Consider the following 6,000-nt stretch of genomic DNA (forward strand, 5'->3'; position numbering starts at 1 on the left):
GTCCGAAATTGTGTCTACTTCTTGCAATCCGTCAACAAATAAATTGCACTGCGAACAAAGTATATCAAGAAAGAAAAGATTTTCGTTTCATAATTTCTTCGTTATATTCCCTTACAAAGCTAGCTTTAACGCTTCGAGGTTTCCTTTGTTCTTGGAACAAAGGCGCTTGACCCAGACTTTCGCTCTGTAGTTGCTTAGTACTACAAAAAATTCTAAATCTGTGATATATGATTGATAAACGTAAAGTTAACTGTATAAACGTGTTCAATGACTTTGTTACTTTTGATGATTGGAGAGCACTCGCTTCAATTCGCACACGAAAACTTTAGACTCAGTTTGAATGCTCACGCAGCATGCCCACGTGACTGTACGTTGCACGCGTACGTGACTTTCCGTTTGTGCCTTGTATAATGAATAAGGCTACGTCCACATGTACCAGCGTATTTTTGAAACCGCTGATTTTTCTATGCGTTTGCACCTTTTGTCCACACGTAATGTATGTCTGGCCGTACGTTGTGTTTGTATTTCCAGGCACATTTCACGAAGCAGAACGCAGTCGTCAGAGATATCCACGTGAACGCTGTGATACGTCTGACCTTCAGTCCGAAGAAGAAACCCAGACCAGGCTTAAAAGAAAGCACAAGTAAAACCTTTTTATTCACAAACATATCTTTGATTGTTAAGAATTTATGATCTTGTCTTTTATACATATCTGTGGTGCTTGCATACTGCAATATCACCACATAATATAGTCCAAAAAGTGGAAGTTTGTAAACTTTTTAAAAATGCAAAGCCGTGTACACTTGTGCACTTCAAAAATTCATTGTATACTGTACCTTCTTGCACGTCTCTGTTTCCTGTGTGTGTTGTTAGAAATCAAACTAACTTTAGGAAACAATATGCCAAAAGCATATTTACAATTACTTAAGACCGTTTTTAATTTCTTTTCTTTAGACCAAATCCCCTGTACACATATATGGACTCAGAGGATGAGCAGCCTACAAAAAAACGGTTTCCCCAGGCCCCTCGAGTGAAAATACCAGGTAATAAAATACTGACTAGTGTCTGTGTACATATCTGTGTCTGACACGAGGAAACTTTTCTGACAAGTTGTCTGTATTCTTAAATACTTAAAAAATTATCTTTTTCTAAACAGCCCTCATCACTCCACAGTCTGCCCCCCAGACCACTGATAGCAACCATCATAATGCCCCACCCAGCTTCCGGCACCTTTCGCCACTCCAGCACAAACCGACACAGCTTTGCGATCTCGCCAGCATGCAGAGTCTGATGTCTTCCCTATAGATGGTATGCTTTTAAAAAAGCTTTAAAGCTGCATCACAATGTCATTGTACTCTTATCTAAAAAAAATCCCCAATTTATACTCCTGAATGTCATCTTGTTGTGATTTTTTTTCTTTTTTTTTTCTGTAGATTCCAGAGACTCTGTGAGGCCACTATTACAAGGCAAGTTTGAAAATCTTGGAATTTCACAGTTTACATGGTATAACAAATATATGTGACAGGCAAAAACTAGTAAACACTTTTAGCAGTTACAAGAACTAACAAATGAATATCCAACAAAAGGGAATAGAAATACATTGTACTGCCAATACTTTGGTTTATTCTTTGTATGACTTGAAAATCAGGCTTTAGGGAAAACTAAATGACATGTTTCTATCATCAATTACATGAAGTAAACACACAAGCACTTGCATACACATTTAAGACATGAGACACGCTAATTCCATCTCTTAAAATGTGTCTATAGGTGAGACGCTTTGCGTTGATTGGTGCTGCTGGACCACACTGGAGGTGCGAGTCCGCCGTGTAATGGTTTATGCCATTACAAAGGAGCTGGCCTCTGTACTCAACTGGGCAGGGGAAAAAAAACCAAGGACCAGACAAAGCAAAAAAGGGCATTTAAAGAGACAGCGCTGTGCAGATGCATATTTGGTAAGTTTTAACATTTATTGTAGTTTTATGAGCCTAAAGTGAACAATAAAGGGATCAATTGATGTGCTGGGTGCGTTTCACATTTCCTATGTCTGGTTTTTGCTATATTACTTTGTCTTTCTTAATAACAAGACTTTCATGTCCGGTTAATCTGGAGATGGAGTCTTTGGTTTTTGGCTTGTTTTGTCCTCGGGTTGTACACTTTGTACAGCCCGAGGACCCCATGTTTTCTTTCTTTTTTTTTAAAGGGTATCCTTTAAAAAAAAAAACGGCATACCATGCTAAGACATATCACATTTTCAGCTTATAGCTCTTTGGGAATCAAATGCGGCAGTTTGCTGATTTCCGCCTGGTGACTTTCATGTTTATCAGCCTAGGAGTTTACATACTTTCTCCCTGCTGAAGACAATTAACAAGAGCTTATTCATGTGCTCTAATGCCCTTTTTTTTGTCTTTGTTTTTTGTGTGTGTGTCTATTTTTGTCCTAGATGGCCTGGCGCAGCAGGTAGGGGCGAACTCTATGTCTGAGTTGGTCTTTGCTCAAGCAGTCCAGAAATGGCTCAGATATGCTCCAGATCGTACGGGTGGCGCGCAGGACGCACATCATCCATCCCCATCCCGGAGTAAATGATAAAAAGTGACGTGAAACATAGAAATGTAAATAGGAAACTTTGTCTTTTAATAAAGTATTTGCAAATGATACATGTCTATTGACCTTTTTTGTTTTTTTTTTTTTCAATAAAAAGCAACTGTGCGAAAGAGGTGGAAAATCAATACCATAGCTCAACAGTGTTTCAATATCAGAATCTGACATTGTTTCAATGTCAACAGTGTTAGAAAATATAACGTAGAATCAATGTCAGGTTTCAACATTGATTCAACATCAAAACCTGACGTTGTTTCAACGTTAAAAATGGGTGCAAGAGTGACGTTGGGTCAACGTCACACTTCAACGTTGCTTCAATGACGTCGCCTGATATTGACTCAACATTGTTTCAATGTTTCCTTGCTATCTGGGTTAATAGCTCTGTAGAACAAATGATATAAAGATTGTAGTGTCAGGGTACTTCTTAGGAAGTAATATGGCACTATTGATGATCACATGCAGGTGGCATAAACTAAATATTCAGACCTGTTACCAACAAGTGATTCATTAACAAAAGCAATGGAGCAGACTGTTTAGGTTCTTGTGGTTGTAATAACATCCATAACTGCAAGTTTGTCATTAATTTATTTTCACAGGTCTAGATGATCACATCTGTCTTTGTCATTTAAATGAGGTGGACTTGCAAACTTTGCACTCTTTTGGGTAAATTGCTGTCCACTACATATACACAGAATCTGCACAGTATTTCAGATCTAAAAAGGGAGTATGTAATGGACTTGCTGGCTTTAATGTAAAAAGCCTGTTGTGTAACTTTAATGAGGCAGTTGGACTAAACCAGTATTGCTCATCAAGGTAAACATCTGAGGAATAAGGAAATTGTTACTTGTCCTTTTACTCAGTGTTCTTTTAATCGCACGTTTACTAAAGTTTTACATCACATAAGTCATTTTCACAATCATTCTACTTTAAAAGATTTCAAGACAGAGCTTATTGTTCTCTGAACTTCCTTGTTTGCTGAACGGCAGGTAAAGTGCATCTTTTTGTTTGTTTGCTTTTGTGTGTTTGTGTTTTCTCTAATGGGCCTCAGATGACTGTTTGCTTAAATTTGGGTCTCAAAGAATCTTTTTTTTATTCTGTCTGTACTCTCCACCCCTCTTCTTCTATTGCTCAGGTTGAAGCAGAATTTGCCCGTCTTACATCTGTTGACCTGAAAGGGTTCCTTTTTGCTGTGCTTGACCATTATGGAGAGGTTCGTGGAGCTGTACAAAATCAAGAGCGGCATAGGAGGGCTAACTAGGCTCATAAGATGCTTCAATGATGATGTAAGTGTTCAACTGCGAAATCTAATCCTTTGTTTAAGTTTTAGGTTATCCAGTTCAACTGATGAACTCATTGAAAGAAAGCTGATAAGTAAAGTCTGTCATCATATTTCACAACTGGACATTTAGTGTGGTAACTTTTACAGAATCTGTGTATATTGGTGGTAGGTTGGATATCATATTCTACTTGAATGTCCTGATAAGCCTGATTCAAAATCTCCAATGATAATCATATATTGATGGAATTATGCATCAAAAAGCTGTGAATTTGGAGCTGTCTACATGCTTCATAAACACTGTTTAAAAAGTGTTTTTGTTTTCTTTTTGACTTCTTTGACCAGAGCCCTACACAAAGGAAGAGGACAGAGGACCTCATTTTCTAAAGGAAGATCCCTCACACACTTTCAAGACTGTGAAGGTTAGCATTGTTTCTTTTAGTAAATTTAATAATGACAGCACCACAGTGGATTTTAAATGAAACATGTGGCATCTATGAAACAATAGATGCCACATGATAACATGTGTACTTTTTCCTCACCAAATGTATTATTACAAGATCTTTGACACTGGATTTGGTCTGGGTTTCAGAGTAACTAACTGGCAAGCTAGCATTGATATTATTAGTGTCTTGTGTTTATTCATGTCTTCACCAGGGTCTTTGACATTTCGCTGCTGTACTGTTCACTTCAGCTTTACGTTTGATTTCTCACATTGTATATTGTAATGGCAGAGATATTAGGATATTTAAGGGGCTGCAGTGGCTGCTACAGCTGTGGGGGGCAATACTTTGGTGAAATGTCCTGGACCCTGGAAAAGAGACTGTGTAGACTGGGTAAGCAATTAAAGGTTACTGGCCGAGAGTCATTGGGCAGCTGGGTAAAGGTGGATGTTGATATTCAGTGCCAATTATGCAGCCTGTTCGGCCACGTCTATATGCTCTTTTTTCATGCTGTTAATATAGGGGGAAAAATAAACTTTAATCAATAAACTGATTAAAGAAGCATTGTCTATGGAGCCATAATCTGATCCTGTAGTGTAGCTGCAGTTTGCACATTTCATGTATTCTCAGCCAGATTTGGTTTAGAGCACAGCCAATATTTAGCATAACTAGATTTAAATTCACACACTGGTGATGGCAAGCTACATTGTAGCCACAGCCGCCCTGGGGCGCACTGACAGAGGCGAGGCTGCCGGACACTGGCACCACCGGGCCCTCTGACCACCACCAGTAGGCAACAGGGGAAGTGTCTTGCCCAAGGACACAACGACTGAAACTGTCGGAGCCGGGGCTCGAACCGGCAACCTTCCAATTATAAGACGAACTGTCAACTCTTGAGTCACGATTCAGTCATCCACCCATGTGTGTGAATGACTGACTGTGTAAAGCACTTTGGAGTCCTTAGGGGACTAGTAAAGCGCTATACAAATACAGGCCATTTACCATTTAAATTGAAAATTTTGTTTGAATTCTGCAATTGAAGACATGCTCAGTTATTTATGAACATGGTCTTTGTTTAAAGCAAGAAATGGATTTGTAACATGGGGGTGCATATCTCATTCTGAAAAAACTTTAACAACTAATAAGTGTTACCCAAAGCCAATCACCATCATCCAAAGCATCAGTATGGCTCTTCTTTGGAAAGACATGAATTGTTAAGCACAAGGGATATTGTGTAATTGTAATTGTGTAATTTTTTTTTAATTTTTTTTTTGTCTTTGAACCCTTTTATAGCCGACAGGTGTTGAAGACACGTTTTCTAAGAGGATGAAAGTTGGCATTGCGATGGTGAAAGAAGAAGACATCATCGATGTGTTGGTTGTCCTTGAGGCGGCAGTAATCCTGTCTAATCTGAGGGATGTCTCAAGTGCCATTTCCATGCTGATGGGCCTTCTTTTTGCCCTCAACATAGACTATCCAAAGGAACTTAAGGACATCTTTGAAGTCATTCAGAACATCCTAATGAACATTGGTGGAAGGCAGTGCGTCTCACTAGTGCATGGTCTAAGAAACAGACTCTTGCAGAAAGCCATGCAGAACTGTAATTGTATGATCCTTAGTGTTAAGGACAGTTTTTATTTTACTGTTTGTTTTTTTATTCTTGCAAGTTCTCATTCTCAC

The sequence above is a fragment of the Oreochromis niloticus genome, linkage group LG4, assembly GCF_001858045.2.
Source record: "Oreochromis niloticus isolate F11D_XX linkage group LG4, O_niloticus_UMD_NMBU, whole genome shotgun sequence".
NCBI classification, from domain to species: domain Eukaryota; kingdom Metazoa; phylum Chordata; class Actinopteri; order Cichliformes; family Cichlidae; genus Oreochromis; species Oreochromis niloticus.